The sequence below is a fragment of the Dromaius novaehollandiae genome, chromosome 7, assembly GCF_036370855.1.
Source record: "Dromaius novaehollandiae isolate bDroNov1 chromosome 7, bDroNov1.hap1, whole genome shotgun sequence".
Taxonomy (NCBI): domain Eukaryota; kingdom Metazoa; phylum Chordata; class Aves; order Casuariiformes; family Dromaiidae; genus Dromaius; species Dromaius novaehollandiae.
In genome coordinates this window covers 24,481,834-24,505,356 of record NC_088104.1, presented here as the reverse complement: position 1 = coordinate 24,505,356, position 23,523 = coordinate 24,481,834, and the positions used below count along the sequence as shown (strand labels likewise).

At 38.5% G+C, this 23,523-nt stretch overlaps 1 protein-coding gene across 4 annotated transcripts in view; it reads right to left on the bottom strand.

Moving 5' to 3' along the window:
* The window catches only part of RAPGEF4 (Rap guanine nucleotide exchange factor 4), a 164,760-nt gene that overhangs the window by 104,608 nt on the left and 36,629 nt on the right, over positions 1 to 23,523 (bottom strand). Inside the window, exon 1 of one of the 4 annotated variants that reach the window (XM_064514969.1) lies at positions 3,602 to 4,018. The exons of the other annotated variants lie outside the window; for them this stretch is intronic. The gene's annotated coding sequence lies outside the window, so the exon portion shown is untranslated. Of the gene's footprint in view, positions 1 to 3,601; positions 4,019 to 23,523 lie in introns of those variants that run through there. 4 annotated transcript variants of the gene reach the window in all.

Genomic DNA, 23,523 nt, shown 5'->3' with positions numbered 1-23,523 from the left:
CATATATATATATATATATGTATATGGCATGTACTCTATACCGCATTTCAGAGTATTTCACTAAAGCAATTTCATTAGCATCAACCAAAGAGAAATGTATTGCTCTAACATAAAGGTGATTAAAGACCTATTTGTAAAGTCTTTCTTTTCATTAAAATAATGTCACTTTTTCAATGAAAGAGAAGCTAAACAACAGTTGACCCTCCTGTCCACCCTGAAGTTGTATGCAGTGCCTCACTGTCCCTGACAGTACACACATGAATACCCAGATTAGAAACCATTTGCAATTGTTTGTCTTGCAGCTTCATGGAGCATGTAAAAAAAGTCACTCTGACTGCAGCTGGCATCGCTACTCCATGGCCTGTTCACAGTGCAGGCTATATCTAGGCACTATAGGTTGCCTGAGTGACACTTACATCAAGCTTTCTGGTTTGGAAAAAGATTACTTTGGAAATAACAGCAGTTCTTCAGGTTTTGGTCTTCTATTTTACAACACTTTATGCTATTCTGTTTCCAGAAAGAAGTCGATAGCAGACAGCTATTGAGGAAAGAAAATTAGTCAAAGACCTTTTCAGGACCCCCAGGCTGACCCACTCAGAGATGCAAAGAGACTGTTTCTGCAGCCCTTTGTGTGTTATCCTAGGTCTTATGAGCTGTCACATATTACTTACAGAGGCGAGGGTAGCAACAGCAAACCCATACACATGAAATGGGATAGTCTTTTCTCCTTACAAAGTGCTGAAGTGCTATCAAGAATTTCAAACTCCAATTAAGCTGAACAGATCCAAGTTATGCCTTTTTCCTTGTCCTGATGCCCCATCCCACAGTATTTTCCAGTAGACTGATACAGCATTTAGAGTTCCAGGAGTCTATTAGGTAACTCAGCAATAAGTCTACTCATTACACTCCCTCTCTGTACTGACTGTCCTAGCATTCTCTGTAAAGCATATCATCATATCTAAAGATCTGGCTGTCCTTGTGACCTATCAGAGTAGTAAAATAGACAGGCATTCAGCCTCCAAGCCCTTTCAAGGGCAGATTTTATCAGCAGCCACTGGACCTCACAAAGAAAGAAGCAGGCAAACAGAGCAGAAGAACGGTGCAGCACCTGCATGGGTCATGCGTAAAGCCACAGCTAAGATGACCACAAACCTAACATCCTGCTTTTGATGCTGGGCTGCCCATCTCAGGGCTTGGGGTTTTATCCCAAGTTTTAGAACATATCCTTTTCCTCATTTCCAGAAAGGAAATTTAAATTGAACCTGTGGAGTTATTCATCTTCGCACCACCTTTAGGAATAAATGTAGCAATGAAATTATCTAAAAAATCAACTAACTCCTCACCCTCCCCTGCAATTCCCCCAGAAACATTCACTGAATAATTTGCCAATTAAAAACTAGACAGTCCACAAGTTCACTGGTTGTTCATTTACAAAAAGACACAGGGCACCCATTGTAATGCTACAGTCACATTTTAATCAAATATTCATCCTCAGAGGTCTTTGAGGGGAGAAGATATGCTCTCTTTGACAAGCCCATTCTTAAAATAACTTTTTTTGACTTAACAGTTGACATGTCAAACGAGAAAATAGCAGGCAAGTCAGGGATTAAATAGTACCTTCAACAAATAGGACTCAACAACATTAAGCAAGATTCAGAATGCACAGGCCGAGGGGGACTGGACAGTAAAGGGGACATGCATTAACTTTTAAAGTTTGCCACTGTCCAATTGTTTTGGGACAGCGTGCATGACAGCGCAGGTCATCCACTGGAGCAGGCACCTTCAGACTAGGGGCTGCAAAAGCTCAATGTCTCCTTGCACCAGAAGTCCCATGAGGAAATGTGACTTGATCTAATTTTGGAATCTGGAAAAAAGACAAACATCAGGAAGGAAGTTTAAAAATATTTGGAAAAAAATCCTTTCAAAGAAAAAGGAAACTCAAACCAGATACATTCAAATAACAATAAGCCAGGACCAAACTGCAACGACATGCCTTTTTGGAAACAGCACATAAGGACTGCTGGTCCCTCTCTGGGATACTTCTGACATGAAGCTGGAAGTTACAGCTATCTTTGGGCAGGTTTAGCCCAGTGATTTGCAGTTATTCCTCTATGTGCCGGTACTGCAGCCCTCAGTTTGTGTCTAACACATTCAACTCTGCTGAGTTAGGTACGTACAGAGCTCCAGACATCCTCCCTTCAGGGACTCTCATCTACAGAACAACCGCTGAAACAGAAGTCTGGAGCATTCTAGATCCCATAGAAGATCAAAACAGAGACAGAAGGTCTGCTAAGAAAAGGAATCATAACGGAGGAAACTACTTTTAAGTTTCTGGAATAAACACACAATCCTCTATTTCCCTGTGAATCTTGCAGCAATGTGCATACGCTCTGCCAGCTACTAGGATCCTCTGGATTTCTGCAGGACTGCTTAGGCCAATTATGAGTACCTGATGAAGCCTCACCCATACCTTTGTTGAAGATCAGGATCATCTCAGTTGGCTCCCCTGATTCACCTGGTAAATACAATCTCCATGAGACTAGTTTTCTGAGTCATCCTTTATCTTCTTCAGGTTTTAAAAATTCTTTGGTCACAAAGAAATGAAGTTAAGACTCTATCATTGGCTAACTCCCAGTTATGGAAGAGGAAATCCTCATTATGCGCTAAAATGGTCTAATTTATATTACAGCGATTCTCAAATGGGTGGCAATACACCACAAATAGTCTAGACGGCAAAGGTTTCCTCCGATTCTTTCTTTTACTCTCCTCTTTCTCCCTCCCACCACTCACTTTCTATGGCAGCTCTGTAAACACTATAGAATTTATTTTGAGCCAGTGAAAAGGCAGTGAATGGGGAGAATGGCAAAGAAGGGTACCTCTTCCTCCTCCTCTCATCCCTCCTCCTCCTGCACAGTGGCAAGCCAAACTGTAACAGCAAAGAAAGCCAGAGGGAGGAAAAGAAAGGACCTAAAGCACTTGAAAAACACCAGTTTTCCTTGAAACCCTGGTTTTCAAGGAAAGGTGCCGCAATGTTATAATTGGCAATCATAACAGAATGGAAAAGATTTCCAACTAATTAAATGAAAAGAGCTCTAGGCTCTTTTCCCTTTGTGTGCATGAGACAAACACAAGGGTCAATGAAATTTTATGTATAAGAGGGGAAAAAAAAATCCATATACCAACTTTCTTCCATACCACCATTTATACACTCTAAATACAACTTAATCAACAAAAATATTCTATAAATTTCAGCCTTATTTTTAGTATATCAAGAGACAGTCTATCCTAAGCCTACCCTTTTGCTCTGGAGTGCTGCAACACTCTATGCTGTGATCGATTTTGAAATCATAAAATAAACAAGGCACAGCTGGGTAAATAACGAGCACGGACAGGGCTGTAGGAAGTGGTTATTTATCCTAAATCAACCCTGACACAACCCATACCCATTTCTTGGAATCAGTGTAGTGCTGGAATTTCAGAGTTCAGCAATACAATCCATGTCTTTACCACAAGTGCTAATTATAGATAGCTCGGCTGCTGCTCCTTCCCTTTTTAAAGCAGTTTACCATGGTTCTCATAGAGTCTAGCTTTGTTAACTCACCTATGCTTGCAGCTGAGGACAGCATCCCACACTTCCCGACCCGAGCTGCTATGCAGTACTGCTTTAGGGTCTTTCAGAGCAGGCAGCCGCGAAGCCCATCTGTAGGTCTAGTTCTGCACTTCCAAAGTTCTGCACAGCCCTCGTGGAGTCAGTCTGTTAATCTTCCCTCTGACATCTGCATGCCAGTACTAAACTTTACCTCTGCAAAATGCTTTGGGATCCCTGACAATGAAGGACTCTACCAAAAAGTAAGGTTAACAACTTTCTTCTTGAGAAAAAACATTTTTAGTAGAATTTAATCAGAGATTCCAGTCTATCACTCTGGGAACTCTTCTTACAGTTGGTGTTTGCTAGCTAAACTCTCTGCTGCTTGGAAGTCATGTGTGTTCACATGATCTGCTAAGCTGGGAACTGGGGGCTGTCTCTTCATTCTGAACTTTTTTCTCCTGAATTTTAAGATCTGCCCAGCAACACTTTTATTGTATACTTCCGTGTACACATGCATGCATATAAAGAGCATGTGATGGTCGTTGCTTCCAAACACTTTATAATTAGTCTCTTCATCACCATTTCTTTGGCTATTGAAATAAAATAATTAAAATTTCAGGAGCATTTTGTTTTTTAAAAAAATTAAAATGAATGCAACTTAAACTGCACATTGCCTTACATGACAACGACAGTAAAGGAAACACATGCTCAATTTTTATTTTCTCTAGATATAAAAATATGTATACTAATTTTCTTAGAGATAATCAATTTTTCTGTTATGAGAGTCAATACATCAAGCATACCTCATATGGGCTGCAATGTTCGCAAGATTTGTACAAAGGCTGGGAGAGAATGGAATACCGATCACGCCATTTCAGGCTTACATGTGGGTAATACACAATGCATTAACTCTCTGGAAATACATGAAGCTTATAAGCTAAAACTCTGTCAAACATTACAGCGATGAGCATTTAGAAACATAAGCAGTCATTGTAAGAACAACATCACCAATCAAAATCCATAGGTCGGCAAGCTTTCTATTTCTGTGTTATAACAGGAACTGTAGCATCAGCATAGGGCATTACATGGGGATTAATGACTAGCTGGAATTAATGGCCCTTAGCTATGCCTGAGGCAATCAACTCCTCCCAGCTACCCATTAATCCTAGGAGATACTCTAGTCTCCTTTAGAGCATTAACTTTTTTTTTTTTTTTTTTTTTTAAACAAAATCCTTTCTGCACAGGATTTTTGTGCTTAAGATTTTTTTTTGGAGGGCTTTATATATACATGTGAGTAAAAATCCACCATCACTGGGGTAAAAAGCACCATCACTGCCTTCAGGAATATGTTCAATAGGAACAAATTCACGCAGATAACAAAGAATCCAAGTGGGCCTGTACCTTTGATCACTTGCTCTCTGTACATTTGAAGTGAGAGCTATATTGCATTAACAGCTTTCTGTTAGCCTTCCTGTGCTTCAGCTTCTTCAGAAAGTCTGTGCTTCACCCCTGCTCAACTTCCTTGTTTTACAACACCCCACATCACTACCACTACCATCACCACTGCCGTATGAATGTCACGGATCTGCTGGGTAGGTGCTCGGCACTTTCAAAATTGGCTGTAATACATGCACAACAAAGATATTAAGCATTTTAGTCATCATTGCCATGCAGTTATTACCATGTTTACAGACCTTAATTTGGGGAAAAAAGTGAATACATCAAATATTACTTTGATCCCTGGCACAGTCCCCTCAGATACACTTTTTTATTCCTCACCTGTCAAACTCCCTCTGCCAGCATTCACGGGCTGCCTCTTGGCGTAGACAGCACATTACAGACTTTCAGCAGTTACAGTTGCATAAAGTATTGGCTGTTATTCTGAGGTGAGTTTACCAAAAATGCAAAAGACCCTTCAGATCCAGACCCCGGACGTTCTCTTCCCTAGAAAATCAGTGCTCTGAAGAATAATCCATTTGAGTGAGATGCAGTCTGAAATTGTGCCATTCACCACAGCAGTCACTCTTGACATGACCAGCAACAAATGAAATCAAGAGAGATCTCTCTCAGCCACACTTAGATTCAAATGCTCTCTATTACCATATAGCTTTCCAGCAGTTTAAAGACCTTAGCAATCAGAAATACTGTAATCACAAGGTATAAAAAACAGGCTCAGCCTCACGCATGTTTGATCTTACAGATTGTTTGCTGAGTTATAAGCCACTCTGGGTCAAATTCTCCATTCAAATATATGAAAGGGCCTTCCCACTGAAGCCCCTATGGCCTGTGCACATATATCTGGATTAAAGAGGGCAGAGTTTTGATTCCTATAGCCGAACTTACTGAAAATTCTCTTAAGTATGTTGAGGGGTTTTTTTTTTGTTGTTGTTTTTTTTGTTTTTTTTTTAACTCCTGAAAAATGTAACCTGTGCCTGTGTGTTCCCCAGGAAAGGCTGATCCAATAACAGAAAAATAGTCTCAATGATTTTCTTTACAATGGTTGTAACAGCTAATTGTATATGTAGCAATACAGCAAAAGCAGTAACAGACATGAAATAAATATATTTGCTACCCTGTCAGTTCAGAATTGTCCACAGGTTATTTGAATATTAAAGACATAGATCTGTACTGCAGTATCTCCCCACTGTAAAATGGAGCTGGCAATTTTATCAGTGCTCATCATGGCCTGGGGAAATTATGCATTTGTGTGCAATTATCAGTTTTCCATAGCCATTCACTGTCTGTAGATTTTTTGTTATAGTGATGGCAATGTTACTGGGATGGTTAACTTCCTTCCCTTCAAAAGCAGATAAAAGCTTAAATGACAGAGTTTCTGGCAAGAGAATTTCTGGCAGAGAAGCAAAATAGGAAATGCAGCTTCTGATATAAAACAGCCCACTCTGTCTAATCTGAGAGAAGCTTGCTGCCTGGGTATTTCTCAAATTTCTTTGCTGGACAAAAAAAATTGTCAGTGCTTAAAATATCTGAAACTTCCTTGTTTTGAGAGTCAGGTGCTTTATAGAACACAATAAATCCTGACTAAAAGATAAAGTATTAGTGTTTCAAACAGTTCAGCAAGGTTACATTTACACTGCAGTGAGGGAACTGGGGTGACAGGGTCATTTCTCACTCAAAGTGATTGCTAATATGTACAAGCAGTGTTAAAGCACCAAACAAAAACGATTACAGACTCCTCCCTTAAGGAACTACTCAGTAGTTCAAGAATTTTTCTCTTACTTTTCCTCACCCCTTTCTTTCTGTCTCCTCCCTCCCTCCCATCACTCATCATCTGTCCAAGGAGAACAATGCCAGGTTATTCAATGGCTTTGTTATCTCAAGAAGTTGTCATGATAAGTTGGAATGAGAAAAATGAGAGAAATGGGGTTTGCGAGGACTTACGGTGAAAATTTGTCTCCCCCTCTTCTCCTGGGAAGTTCAGTGGGAGTCACTGAGGAAAGGCAACACAGAGACAGGAATATGGAGTAGGAAAAGCACTGGCAGCCTAGTGCTGGGACTGGAAACAAAGAACGACCGCCCATACTGCTCCCAGATCTCAAATGGGGAAGGTAGCTGGGACACAGCCCAGGTGTAGTACCAGAGGTCACACTGTACTCCCAGAGTCTTCATCCCTGTCACAGATGCTGTAGGCCAACTCTACAGTTTATAGCCCCTCTCTTCCTTTCACTGATCTCCTCTCCATCCTTCAGATATTTGTTTGGATTTTCAGTACATAGAATAGTGGCATCGTGGCACTGAGCCACAGCACATGATGGCAATATTGCCATAACGGGAACTGAGACATCTGAGCAATCTTCTAAAAATACACTAACCCATCATCCATATGGTTAACCAATATGTAACTATTTACTTTCCAGGATAATAACAAAGAGGTAACAAAGACTGTCAAGAGCTTCACAAAACACAAACCGAATTCCAGTAGTATCATCCTCCACTCCTTGTCACAGTTGGCACACTGTCAGGATGCCAAGTCAGGTCTTAACAGGCTAACTGAAAAAGTTATGGTCCAAAAGGTAAAATATATCATGATGAACTGAAATCTCTGCTTCTTGCATATTAATTTATTAAAATAATTTATTGCTCTCTCTACTTCTGTCTTTGTTAGTCTTCTCTTCCTGTTGCACCTTGTTCTGACGGAGCCTGCACTGCGTTGCAGTCTCCCCTTACTGCTTGTCCGCTTACTGCCTGGCACAACAGTCGTCTTCGTCAAGGGTATCCCAGGGTGCTACTGTTGTATAAACATAGTTACTGAGAACTGGATTCTACCTATTTCTCATGTAACAAAGACAGATACCAGTGGGCTCACTAAACCAGATGATAAAGGTAGAAAGAACCGACAAGCCTTTTTCCAGGTCAGAGACACATACAGTACCTTTTCCAGCTAAGTTGGGATCATGGACAATTACTCTGGATTTACCTTTCTGATGTAAACTAGTTGGACTGTATGAGGGGAAAAGTAGCTCACATAAGTTTGTAAAGAAAAAGGTTACAATTTCACTAGCTTGCACTAATGCTCTCTTTGAACGAGAAAAAGGCAAATTATCACCAGCAGACCACGAAGAGGTAGCCTCAGTAGAAGGGAGAGAGAAAATTATAATGTACCATAAACAAACACATTTATAGTCACAAGTCATTGTCACTCTAATCCATGATTTTCACTGAAAGGTAGAGCTATCAGTCCACAGGATTCCCTTTGTGAACATATTTCATAAGTTTCCCTCAAGCAAGACTTAAAGTTCAGGTGAGTGGCTGTCTTGTAACAAATTGTTATGCCACTGGCGAAAACCACCAGGATATCCTGTCCTTAGCAGTTCTCTGTTTGAGATCACGGTGGTGTGTGCCCCAGCACAGTCTGGTCCCATCCAGTTTACAACATTCTGGGAGAAGTCCACTTCAGAGGCAGCATTTAGCAGGGCTGGAAAGACTATCTGAAAGCTAGGAGACAGCATACCTAGGAAATTCCTTTCAAGGTATGATCTTTTTCCAAAATAGCTTATAATCATTAAACGATTTTCAACACAGGTTCCAAAACTAGGTTGGAAGATCCACTCAGGATATAAAATAATTAAGTTCTCTTGTCAGCTGTAATTGGTACTGTTTGTGCTATAGTCAATTTACATGTAAAATTCTCTTGCCCCTTCCAGAGATTCAACCTGTTTCCCTAGAAGGGAATTGCATTCAGTGACAGTTCTGTTCACCTTGTTGAGACAGTTATAATGCGTGTTCTCTTTGCAGCACATGCAATGCTGTCTGAGGGCCAAGCTGTTTATCACAATTTTCCAAGTGTACTCCAGGTTATATCTGATTTTGTGAAAGTACATGAATTGATCTACATACGGTATTTTATATACTGTAGCTTATGAGTTTTTATGCAGGCAGCGGATGGTGGTACAGAGTATTCTAGATACAATTCAAAGGATGGATTAGTGATTACTGAAATTGTGCAAGAAATCAGTGAGCTCGTATGCCTGCGTGCATAAAACAAGATGGGAGCTTTTCACGGCATACTTCAAAGAACTACAGTTCTTGGATCTCTTGGTCTACTTGGAAGAAGGAAAGCCATGCCACTCTTCGTGCTGGCCAGCAGAACTGGTGAGCTTTAGGATGGGAATAGGATGTATTCATTGAAGCAAAACAGCTGCACATTCTCTCCTTCAGCATCACCGAGCTTGGAGGGCCTCTCCTTAGGGCAATTGTTTTCTTCTGCAACCACGGCAAAGGGAGTACAGGCCAGAATCTCAACTTCAAGGGGAAGTTATTGAGTTTTACTCATTTGTAGACAGAAAATTGGAAGAAATGCTATTTAATCAAAATGCTTTGAACTCCCACAATTATATTTTTCTCCAGACAGCCTTTTGTCTGTGTGAAATACTATGATAGGGCACACGTTGCTTTAATATTTCAGGCCTTTCCTTGGTAACTTTGATTAATAGGAGTTTTTCCATTAAACTTTCTTGCTCCCACTGAGTTTATGTTGTCTGTCTGAATACCATCAGTATAAACAACTTCAGTATGCTGAGTTTGGCATTAGTGAGTCACCTGCTGCTCTGAAAGTGTAAGGAATGGTGTCCATTAGCACTTTTTTTTAAGGACACAAAACTACAATTAGCATTTTTTTTTCCACTAAAACTGAAAGTGGAAATGAAGGGCATGTTGGACTCTAGCAAGCAAGCTTATTGGTAACAGCGAAACGCTCAGCATAATAAATACATAAGCTCAGAATATTCACTCTAGAGGAAGTGCCTTGCCTTGACAAATGGAAACTGCATCCAAGGCCAAATTCAGCCCACAACAGACACTCAATAGACTTTTGTCTCTTGAACTAAAAAGAAAACTTCAGAGAAGTGACTGAAGGCCAGTCTTGTCAGTATCAGGTCATTTAGTATCTAATTTAAGCCCAACTCCTCCAAGTAACTTCACAGAAACACAAAGCAGCAAATGTTTGCTTGAAGACCACAATACGAACTCAGCTATAGCCTGTGTTAGCATATGAAGCACTACTGAACTGTTAAAAACAGCTTTGATAAGAATCTTAAATTATGTCCAGTTACAAGGAAAAGAAAATTATTTACTTGTTTCATTATATTTGTAAACCACAATAATTTCCTGCTGTTCCAGTGAACACAGGTCATAGAAAAGAGGATGGGTTTATTGTACTAACAGAAGCCCAACTCCATTAACATGAACCAGACTGATTATATTATTGTATAACATGTGAAAGGAGAATATTTTACAGAACAAAAATATAGGAATCTGCCACGAAGTTTACAAAATAACAGAAGTCAAGGAAACCACCAAGTCTCTGTGCTTCCTATTGCCATAGAGCAATCCTCTTTTTCCTTTTTTCTTTTTCTTATTTATTATTCTACAAATCAGAGTATCTAAGTCAGTGGACTCCCAATGAACTTCAGCTTCAGGAGCTGAGCACATATATACGTACTGTGTATTAAAGTAAACTCTCCACTTGGTCCACAATTCACCTGCCCGTTGGCGGAGTTGGTTATTTATTCTGCTGGGAAGAATGAGCTTCCTTTTTGTCACAAAGCCCCACCTTCCCCTTTCTCCATTTCCATCTCTCATTCTCAGTTAGACTGCAGTTATCAATAGATACATCTTCACTTTGTGTAGGTCTTAGCCAAAACAAAAGTATCTGTGTCTCAAGACCTGAAATTGGCCCACATTGAGTACTTCTACTTCCGTGAAGTGAAGGGGGCAACAGCCATACAACTATCCATAGATTTTTCAGTTGCCATGAACAGAAACCTGTCATAGATTAAACTTCAGGGTACTTCTACCTCTAACCCATCTGTTATTGTATTTGGCCGCAGCTACAACACTATAAAATAACTGCATGCACTTCTGTATCTTTACACTTAATTAATCAAGTTCTTATCACCAAAGCATCTTTCAGCCTTCGTTCTCCATACTCCATGAATTCGTTTGCTTGAAGCCCCCACCCTTCCCTAAAAATAAGTAATGGAGGAAAAAAAAAAAAGCTTTACTTAAGTAAAGTGCTTCCAAATTTCCCCCATTTTTAGAGTGCACAGCAAGACCTCTCCTGGATTTCCCTGTCTCTTCCCCTAAAGCTGCAAGGGAGACCCTGAGATACCCTTTCAGTAGCTTTTATTACATACTCTTCTCTTTGAACAAAGCACCTTAATATCTGAACAGTAAAATTCCAGCTTTCCTTTTTATTTCCTCATGCATTATTTAAACATGCTACTCTGAATTCTACAATTAGGATATTCCTGGGCAGCAACAATCAACATCATCTTTATAGTCTGACACAGCAAGAAACGTGGGCTATCCAGGGTAGTTTCACACATTTGTTTGCTATATTCTAGCCTCAATTTAAATATGATAATTTAATTTAGTAAAAAATGAACTGAAATCAAATTTACTGCAAAAACTTTTAAAATTTAATTTTCAGACTAGCAATCAATGCTTATTCAGTTTCCATGTCATCCCTGCCTTCCCTTTTTGCAGATGCTCAAGTGACATTAAATTAAACAATTATACAAATTTTTAAAATTGTAGGAAAATTACCATCTGCACTTAAATCAAGAATACAAAAAGGTCCACTGAAAATATTCTTTATGAGCATTTCTCTTAACACAAAGAATAAAACAGTGCAAAAAATTCTCATACTAGAAGTAAATATATTTGTGGCATTATGTCTCAAGTCATTTTGAAACGCCAGATGACACAGAAGAAGAGACATCTCACTGTCATCTCACCCAAAACCTCACTCAGTTTCTGAGATATGACTGTTAGGATTAAATAGTAAAACATCCTCAAAGAAAGAAGTATGTTGAGAGACACAGCAATACTAAATAAAGCCCATTATCATTCACAGTCACAAACAGTATCAAACTATTATCTGCTTAGTGTTATACTTCACTGTATTATCACCCTAAATTTGTGCAAAATAATAATATAATCTTATAAATGACATGTTCAAAACAATAATTTCAATAGAGACAAAAAATAAAGAAATCTTAAACTTACATTGATGTGTTATTATAGGTCCTGCACAGCAAGTAGCCCTAAGGGTACATTTTAGTTTTTTTATCCATGCTCCGTTCTTGTTGCTGATGTGACCACTTAGGCACATGGTCAAGTTGCAATCAGCTTCTCTCTTGGTGATGTATGAGAGCTGTGCTGATTTATCTAGTCTTCCTGCAGCAGATTAGCACTAATGTTTCTGCTTCTGCATCCTACCTTTCTTTAGCAGTGGACTCTGCATTATCATTGGCAATCCGAATTAAAGAGACAGTGAATGTAGCACAGATCTTTTTTCCTCAATGGAAACAACTGCAAAGCAGGTGGTGTTCCTGTGTGAGACTACTTTTTTTAATCCACTGAGCCTCTTTTTCAATATCTTTGATAAGAGCAGTAGTGAGAGATACAGAAGAATGGTTCCAGTAAGTCTGCTATAGCCTTTTAATGATTTATTCTATTAAAGGAGTATTCTCCCATGCAGATGGCCCTAGGCAAGAGACAGCTGTAATACACCAACAATTCAGCCAAAAACATGGGATTTTTACTTTGTAACTCAAAGGTATTACATGCCTGCAGTGAAATTCTAGTTTATCCCAAAGAAGTGGCCAGCATCAAATTAATTAATGTAAACACGGCTTCTGGGAGGAAAAAACAAAACAAAACAAAACAAAACAAAAAAACCAGCAGGGGCTTAAAGGTACTTAACATATAAAGTCATTTGGGTAAAAAAAAAAAAAAAAATTTCACTGTCTTACAGTGGACATGCTCATTACGAATTCCCTCTTTCCTGCTTAGGACTGATGTATTTTACACTACAGATTTCCAAATTCAGCTATTAAAAGTATTACAAAGAATCTGACTGAACCTTAATGTTACTATTTTGGCTTTCCAGTAAACAAATAGTATTTTAGCAGTAAAATGCAATTGTTAATTCATGATCTTTTCAATTCAGGACACCATGAGACATAGCTATTTAAATTTTCATAAGGACTTTCAAAAATATTTAGGAAAAAAATTGATGCCTTAGACCATCTATTCTTGAAAATTTGAACATTCTGACAAGTTTGCTCACTGTCAAAGTGACTCACATCACTGCTGCTCTTAGCTGCTACCCTTTCTGATCACAGAAGTATTCCTCTGTCTTTAAGAAACAAATGGCATACCTGAATATTAAACAAGAAATGTGCCACTGAAACATCAGTAATATTTGAATAGCAGAAAAATTCCAGGTTTTCATAAAGACCTGTTCTCTGTTTATTAGCAGGATTCATTTTAAATAAACATTACATTGAGTATACTAAGGTAAGTGGGAAACACAAAGAGAGAGAAAGAAAAAATAAAAACAAAGAGAGAAAGAAAGAGAGAAAGAATGAGAAAGAATTGACTATTTCATAATGAGACCAAAATAAAGGAGGATTATTTCTGTTCTAATGTGAAAGTCTTTAAATAATAACAACAATTCAAAATGTGGCAGTGTCTATTTCAAAGTGCTTTCTGGCTTTTACACGTACTTATTTTTACACCTACCACAGCAGCACAGCAACCTCAGGGACAGAACGTAGCAAAGACCTAGCCACACTCACTAGCACAGAAACGTTAAAGGCATTTTTAAGTCTAGATCCTGGACTTCACATTCCTTCCTCAAGCCTCCCCAATTTCCCTTCTCTTTGTCTGTGTTGTTGATAAAGAAAGAAATGGGTGGCTGTGGAACGGCATCCAGAAGCCACAGCAAGTCTCTTAAGGAAAGATACTGAGAGAGTTTCAACGCACGCCCAGTGCTGAGCTGCCAGGAGCTGGCTAACTGGAAGCACTGAGGACCTAACCACCCCATCCCCTCCCAGCCTTCAAGCGGCGGCTCCTTGCAAATCCTGAGTAAGCATCTCAGGAGTCTGAGTCTGGGAAGTCTCTCCAGATGATAGATGCCAACCACCACACATTCAAGGAAGTGAGGTTGTCTTTTCAAAGAAAGATGGAGGTGAGGTGGTGCTCCTCCATCTTTCTGTGAATCCTCCTCAAGACTGGACTCACCCAAAGAGTGGAAAGTCTACATTTAATTCCTTGCTTTGGCCAATAAGACACAAATTCCCAACTCTCATATCCCAGGATAGTGTCCTAAAGAAATACCTCTGTCTTATATCCAGCAGTCCAGTCCCGACCCCTCCTCTGGAAAAATGTACCAGAATACCAAAAAAGAATTCAAAACTCACTGCATCAGAGAGGAGACAGCACAATACCAACCTTCCCAAACAGATGTCATCACCAAAAGGGAGAGTGACTTGGATGGGTCAAACAAAAGTGCAAAGCACTGCCAATTATGAAGGCAATATGAGTTGTACGGACACTTTTTCAGTAAGAACTGAAACAAGATCTGGACCCCGCGGTTTCGTGTAGGTCTTGGCAGTACTAGGGAAAAAGGTGCGTTAGTTCCAATATTGAAATCTGGGGTAGAAACACAGGACTGGAGCTGCCATTTTAGGTACATGCAGAAAATGATCCTAAAAAGGAATGCATCCCCACTTTAAGCATACCAGACTTTTGCCTCCAGACTCCTATGAGAAGGTTGCTTTGGGACCTCATTGCTCTGATGGTTAGAAAGCAACTTCTAATTTACAGCCAAACTGCATCAGCACCCATCTGTTCGTGAGCAGCACTGTCCTTTAACCACTTGTTTCCCATGAATGGTGGTCTTACGTATTTATACACAGCAATCATATTTCCTACCAGCTTTCACATCAACAGACTAAACAAGACGTGCTCATATAAAACAGACACTCCATCTCCCTTACCATGGTAGTCCTTCCTCTGTACCTCTCCCAGTCTGAGCTGATCTTTTCTAAACATGACTGACCAGAACCATATATACTGTTTCACCCAAGGCCTTACCATACAACTTATTTAGTAGAACAAACAAGTTGTGGTTTTAATGCATGGCTGCAATAAAATTTAAACCTCCTACCATCTCATCTCACGCTGCTACAAACTACAACAGCTTTATGTTGGAATTCTGACGTATACCAACTGAAAAGTGTTTATATATATTTTTTTCTGCTGCACTATACAAGACCGTGAAGTAGGGATCAACATCAATCTGCACTGACTGATGTCAAGCAAAAATATATATGCAACACTGCCAGTCATCCATTTCCTTAACTCCCAATTATTTACTGAAATAACCTTTCCAGCAAATCTTTGATTTGATAACATGATTTCCTGCTCTCTTGACAAAGTTGGTTCCATATCTATTCAGCAGGCTGCAGAAAGAACAGGCACTGTATCACCATTTACCACTAAAAAGCATCATCTGTCCTTCCTAAGCCCCAGTAGTTTGCCTAAGTGTTACACACAAGCTATGCAAATGACACACTAATACTTCAAACATGCAAATGGATTATATGTATTTCTACAGGAAATTACTGAAGGCAATTGAGAGTGTAAAGTCAAACAAATTATTATCTATAATTGAAAAAAATGCAAGTAACTTTTAATTAAAGATGATTTCTCTACTGAAAAAAAAAAACATTAAAACCTTGCTAAAAAGGAAAACAGTTAATTGGGAAACAAGAAATGAACAAAACAATGCTAAAAAGTAAAGAGAGTGTTGCCAGGGAAAAAATGTTTCTTTAAAAAGCAGGCTTTTAAATGTATTTCTAATTTATTCTTGATTCAAAGCACACTTCAATTACAGGCAAATAAGCATTTGCAGGTAAAAAATGTAGGTTCTCAAAATCAGAGATAAGATAGCAGGGTGCTTATTTATGCAAGTGATGGATTTGTTTAAAATGCCAAATATTAGATTGAGACAGATAGGCAGGAAGAAGTTTGGGGGTTAAGTGATCATTAAGATGATTCCTGGGGGGACATCTAAAACCAAACAAAACTATGCAAAAAAATTCACAGACTCTCTAAGCCACAGAGTCCTACCATAGCTGCTTGTGCTGCAGCTCCACAGAAAGCATGGCAAAGGGCAACTTTCCATAGAAGCTAAGAGTGCCTGGGTTAAGGTAAGTGTCTGCACATGATACACCTATATGTTTAAAGCTTGTGCAACCATTCAACAATCACCAAAAAGCTTTCAGGAAACGAATAAATGCTTTTTTCTCACTTTATGTATGGAGAAAACAAGAAAGTGAAATTAATTACCTTGAACAGAACTGCAAATTCTGTTTATATGACCTGTCTCTTTGTGGCTAGAAATCACAATAGCTGCACAGCAGTGCAGGACACATTTTAGGCTGTCAGCTGGGAGGAACATGGGAATTTACTGGGAGTCTGTACCATCAGTGACAGCCCATTCCTCCTCATGGACAAAAGCAAAAACATGGAAAAATTAAGGGAATGTATTACAAGTTTCAAAAGGCCAATCCAGAGTTTGCCTTACATTTTAACCTTGCTCAGCAAATTATCCTAGGGATAATATACTTTATGCCACTGAAATTTCTTTTGTACTCCTCCTTATACTAATCCTCCATTAGGCTAACTGTACCACACACACAAAAAAAACCACTATGACATTTTTCCTCACATCTCTGCCAGCAAAGCTTTAGTAGAGACCTCACTTTCGCAACTAGAAAGATCAAATAATTCATGATGTTTAGGGAAAATAAATCAGTAGTGACATTTTAACCTCAAGGATCCAGTTTAACATTTCATGGTTCTCTCTGCAAGAAAATCAGCAGAGACCTTACTTACAAAATAAAAGATGTGATGGTATTCGAAATACAGAGCTCCCCAAAAAACAGGGGAGTCTAGTGGCAACCAACTGCAAAGGCCACAGTGTGGGCTACATAAGCAGAAAGGATGAGGTAAGAACAAAAATAGAAGATATTGTATGCTGTCACACGGACTACAGAACCCACTCTATGTCAAACAATACCATACTGAGAATCACTGGAAGAAGTTGCAACAGTAGCAAGCAGAAGCCTACATTTTGTCTTTCTGAACATCAAGCAGCCTCCATTTTTTCCTTAGAACAATAGTGGTATAAAGAAGTTGAGCTTCTCACTTTTCTCAGAATGGTCCTATACGTCTGCTTGCATTTTAATGGCAGTTTTGTGAAATGTTCTTTTCCACTTCCCACATCAGATCACACTACAGGTTGAAAACAAAATGAAATATAAGATGACAGTTGTCTTTCCGCATAGCGACACAACTTTATAGGTGCTTTATCCCTAGGTTTCCCTTAAAGAATCTTTGACATGCTGAATCTGTTCAATGTATACTTAATAACCAGAGAGACAAACCTAGCTTTAAAGCCTTCGAACCTAGCCAGGTGAAATAGCTCCCTTAATTGACAAAGAGAATGGTGCATCAGAGACTTGTTCAATGGACAGATATGATCCTCGGCAAAAGATGTCAAGCATCTGAAAGCTCATGATTAAAAGCCATTGTACACTCAAGCCACATTTTAGACCATATCTACACAAAAATATTAGAGAAGGTCAAAAACCCCACTTCTGGTGAAGAGAACTGAGAAAAATTGCTTGGGTGAATGTAAGCTCAAAAGGTGAAGGCAATCAAGCACTGGTGAAAAAGCTAAGAGTCCAAAGAAGAGATGGACCTGGTAATAAAAAATTACTGAAAAATGAGCTAAGGCAGCACCTTATGGTTGCTTAACATTATTGCATTTTGGAAATCAAAGCCATTGTGAGAACATGAGTACTCATCAAGAGGCCCAAAACAAGCATTAGGTTTGCTGGGTAGGCAGAGAAACAAGAGCTACTTGTTTCAGCCATGTCACAGGGATGAGCACAGCATTCATAATCAAGCTTCTGACAAGCATATTCCCCTTTAAGAGTTGAAAATACAAAGTTGTTCATTTTCAACTGAATATTTACAAAAATTCTGCACAGGAGACAGAATTCAAAATAAATTTTTGTGACCAAAAGTACTACTACTGAGTATTCCTAGAAATAATTTCTGCTAGTCACTGAAATCAAGTTTGCTTCCTTTGAATGTTACAGCTTCTCCAAGGTATACTGTATAATTATATTTCTGCTGTATCTTCCTGACCTTGAATAGCTCCCTATGTGCAGTAGCCAGACAATTTTTAACTGGAGAACAAAATCTGTCATGAAGCAAAATGGGAAAGCTAGAAGTGAGTTTGAGTCCTTCTCCCCGTGACCATGTTGTAAGAAAGCACAAGTGGATATTCCATGAACACCAGAACACATCTGCAATGTGAGGATGCAAATACTTCACCATGTTAGAAGGCAATCAGTGGTATTCACTGTGACAAGAGGTCAATCAGTATTTATATGCTTTATTTATTTATTTAATGCTATCTATATTGATAAGGGGCAAATTTAGCAGAGAAACAATCAGGGTATGAGATCACTGTGATGGCAGTGCCAATAAAAAGCTTAATTCACTTTACTTTGAAAGTTGGCAGATGTGCCAAAAAATAATGGAACGGAAGCTGCACCAGTTTACACTGAGGTGAATTTTGTTCTGGGACAGATAGGAATAATTCAGGGGAGAAACAAAGTCTCTGTGGGAAAGAAGGCAATGAAGAGCGGAAAAGAATTAGACATTCTTGTCAATGCCCTTTTCTAATATGCTTTTCCTTCTTTCACCTGAGAGTGAACTTCACAGTTGATTCTGTATACCTTTACAATGCCAGAACAGTGCTAATTTCCATTATTTTTCATCCAAGTCACATGGATGGCACAACTTACAACACCACTAATGGCACTTTAGTTTAGACAAGGCTGTGTCTGGCCCCAGGTACTCAGGCACCTTACGATTCATATAAAGACAAGAATACTTGGAAAATACTTCTCATGAATGAACCAGTAAACATTACTGTACTTAGATCACAGAGCCCTCACTTATATTAATGGCAACAAATCTGTAAAGTTGAAAAAAAAAAAAAAAAAAAAAAAAAAAAAAAAAAAAAAAAAAAAAAAAAAAAAAAAAAAAAAAAAAAAAGATCCAAGCAAAGTTGAAGGCTTTATATGCGAGCTGTTGTTGCTTTTTTCTTTTAAGCACTAAGTTAATGGAAGAAAGGAATGCAATAGTTGTAACACACTTGGATATCAGTAAGATATTTAGTAGTGTCATGATAGCTCATCTAAAAATAACTGAGAATGACTTGGGAATACACATTGTCATGTAAATTAAAAATTGGCTAAATGACTGCAAGCAAAAGGTAATAAAACATGCGTAAGAAGGAAGTGCCTGAAGAAGTACCAAAGTGCTGGGTTTTCAGCTTTTTTCATTTGCAAGTTCAAAGGGAGAATAAACAACATGATAACATTATACAATGAAAACACAGGAGAAGGAGGAGATACAAACATCAGTCAAAACATAAAAATGATATATATGTCTCTAGGGAATTAGAAATGCTGAGAAAAAAAATCAACCAGGAAAAATTCAGGGGAGACATCTGAAGTAGAAATAGCGAGTGAGTGAAGTCTGGGAAGCAATAATGCTGAAATGAGTTGGAGTACACGGCATACCTCCCACCGCTATCAGCTCTATCTCTGCACAGAAATAGATGCTTATATAGATGCAACTACAGCAACAGCCTTCCTTAATACAATAGCAAAACGCTGTTATCTCAAAAATTACCGAATTGTGGCATATAACACAGAGGAAACAGCAGATCAGGTATGTTCCAGACAGAGAGGAAAGCTAGGCTGATACAATTCTGTGCTCTAAATGGAGCTTGGAGAAAGAAGCAGAGTCTCCTACGTTCCCAGGATGGCCAAACTTGGAAATTCTGTGCTGACTTCTGCAAGACAGATTTGCTTAAAGATAATTACAATGACAAATTGATGCGAGTTAGAGTAATAAAATTCATCAAGAGCTCAGAACTATTTTTTGTGAAAATTAAGAAAAGCTTTTACAAGTGGTGACAAAACAGACATGATAACTGTGTGCAAGTATATGATGAATACAAATACTGAGGACAGAGAGAAATCGTCCAAGGACCATGAAAGCAGTCCAGACAAGAACTAAAGAATGAAGCCTGAAACCAAAGTTTGGAGGGGAAATCAGAATAAGTTTGTTAGCAGCATGTGATGCATTTGGCTGTGGAGTGTTTCTCCTAATGCAGCACCCATCTACAAGCCATTCAGCAAGGATACTTAAAACTTGAATGGACAAAAAATTAGAAAGTATACAATATGGAACAATACCTCCCGGGAAGGGAGATTCAGCATGTACAGAATGACAGAAATGGAAAATGCTCATCTGTAGTCTCATATGAATTAAAGATCTGGTTAAATAAAGATGTTATTCTAGTTCCAAAAAACGGGGACAGAACCAATCCTACTCTTGAAGACTGACAAGGAGGAAGCATGACAGATTTTTATTTATCCAGTTCTCTCACTATGTCACTACAATCCACATTTACAGTCTGTAAATGGTTCATCAAGGGCTTCTCCAAGCTCCTCTGAAATAGCATATATAGGTCCCAGCAGAAGTCAGGACACATAGCATGTAGAGCCTTTTGCCACAGACATGGCAAATTCTACTCTCCATCACTGCAATGAAATCAGTGGAACTGGACAGGTTGGGGGTAAGAATATTGTGCTTTTCTACATACTGTCAACAAGAGTAAATACAATTTGATGGGACTCCACCATCTTGTTTTAAAACTCCAACTATACAATCTATGCTGCTGCTCTTTTACCATGCACAGCAAGTGACAAAATAGCTGCCCCACTTGTCCTGTGGAGCAGTTTGTGATTAATGCCTAGTGCAAATAGAGGAATACTGGTGCAGCAGTAAAAAATGCCAAGAAATAGGTCGTAATACAGAAATATCAAAATGCTGCACATTAATGACCAATAATGCAGCAGATGCTTTACTCACAATTTGAAAATTAAGCTAGCAATGCAAAAAGATTTTCTTCTCTAGAGTATCAAAAACTTCCATATATATTTGTATTTATTTTCATCATGCTGAGCAATCTGATTTTGGGGAGTGTCACATGCCTGGCATTTCTTACAGCAAATTCTACTTGCACAAAGACATTCAAAAGCATTTACCTAAAAGGAACATATCTAATATAAAAATAGCATCCATTATTACTTTAACAGCTTTCAAAAGAGTAGCTCTTTCCTTCTGTAAAAAGGTTTTTAACACATTAACAATTTTAATTTGTGCATGTGCGACAGCATTATCTGAAAATGAAGATACACATATGTAGACTGAACTGAAGTTTTAGCAATAAAGGTATACTTGGAAAAGCAACACAAATGTTAAGTGGCAAGGACAGAAGAAACATAAGCTAAAGCTTCGTACTAGCTGGGCACGGAGAACAATGGTCAACTATCGACAACCATCTGTTTCATTCTAGGCATTTGATATTATTTGTGCATATACATAATATCAGAAAGCGTGAGTTTTGCCACTGTTCTATAGCTCAGAAGGGAAGTAGGCAGTTACAAAGTACCCCTCCATCAAGAGAGGGCTACTTGCAACGGAGCAGAAATGCAAGGGTTGATTTTTGTGGGTCTATTGTTTTCTCATATATTAAACAACACACTTGCAGACTAGTAGTAGTATGCATTATTTTGATAAAGAATGAAGGAGAATGTAACTCATGGTCTGCTTTTGAATATCACAACCATGCATTACATTTTTTTTCCAGAAAGATTAAATGAATTCTCATCCAAAGACATCGTGCAGTTAATGGATACCAGGAAAGGTAATTCACCTAACGTTCTGCAATGATACTTAGATTAACAGTATGGATACACATGTAAATCAACTCCTTACAGAATTCTCATGGCAGTAAAATCTGTATTCCTACCACTGCTAGGGTTTGGAGTATCTCCAGATTTCCTGTGCCTCCCAGCTTTAAAGAATGAAATATAACTTGAGAGTACAGAATTAACAACAATTCCATCAAAGTATCAGTAGTTGTGGGCTGACTGGTAGCATGCACCATTTTCTGCAGTCACACCAAATCATTCTTCAGAAAGGTTAAAAGGCTGAAAAACCATCATTCTCTTGTTAGAACATGGAAGTCTGTCCCTTAGAAAAAAAATGACACTAAATACATTGTGTATGTGATCAAATGGAATTAACACCCCCTAGAAAACAACTCCACATAGGAAATATATGCAAACACACCAGAAAAATGTCCTGCAAAGATCAAAGTTCCAGTGAGAACTTCCACTGTCATCTCAAAGTATATAATCTTTAAGCCATACCACAGCAACTGTGTAGGTAAGTGCTCCAGCTAGTATGTGCTCAGATTGAAGCACAGGTGCTCTTTGAAAAGGCATTATGTAAAATGGTACCAATGGTTCCTTCTGAATAATCAGATATACTCCATCAGTGTATTCAGAGTCATATCTGGTTAATTGTCTACCCTTTTACTGTATTTTACTGTTATTAACTCTGCAGAGCCAGCGTACTAAGAAGTACTAAGTGATGGTACAAATCTCATCAACTTAAATGATGCAAGAATTATTTTGCAACTGTCTGGCAGCCCCTGGTTACCTAACGGCCTCTAAATGCCACAGATTAAACCTGAGGAGAAATGCCTGAAAAACTCTGAACCAGAGATCAACAAAACTGGCATTAAATGTTAGCAGGATCAGAAGTGACAAATGCAGAAACAGAAACCACATTCATAAATCTATGGAAAAGAAGCATACCAGAAACTGTCACAGAAATGATGGCAGAGAGAAAAAAGGCCTTTGAAAATACGTTTCATGCTTTTAAAGAGGATACAGGCTGGAAGGGTATTGGCAGAAAGAAAGAAGAGAGAAAATAAGCCTGTACTGAGCTTTTAATCTTCCCTTAATTGTACTGAGAGTATCCAGCATTATCCCCAGAGAGAATTAAGCATAAAAGCCTAAGTAACTCAAACAAGTTCCCTTGTAACTCAGTTCTTTCAGAACAGAGCCTCTTTCAGAAGGACTCAGTTTTCCAAAAGGAGGTCATACAAAAATCACATTGTATGGCATGTTTTTATGATGATAAAAAAAAATGATGATATCCCACCTAAATGTTACTGCTAACTTGTACTCAGGAATGTCTAAATAAGGTTTGGGGGAAATGGACAGAATAAAGCTTGTCTAATGTATTTTGGAAAATGAAGTGGTTAACACTCCAAGAAAATGGTTTAGATTGGTAGCCAGAAAACATATTTTTCCAAGGTCAGAAGAGAGGTGGAGTGCAAAATTAAATAGAAATTGCTGAGGAAATGGTCAGAGGTTAAAATGTAAGCAAGCTGAATTTATATCAATAAGTACTAAACACAGGATTGCATGGTTTAATTTTAAATGCTGATTACATATCACCCTCAAGCAAACATTATATGAGCCTGGCTTAGAGCTAAGTACTACATATCAAAGGACCACAGAATTTTATCATTGTAATTTAAAATGAACAAAGATAACATTAGGTTAGAAAATATTTAGTGTGTAAACTTCTATTCATGGGCTTCAGTTTTC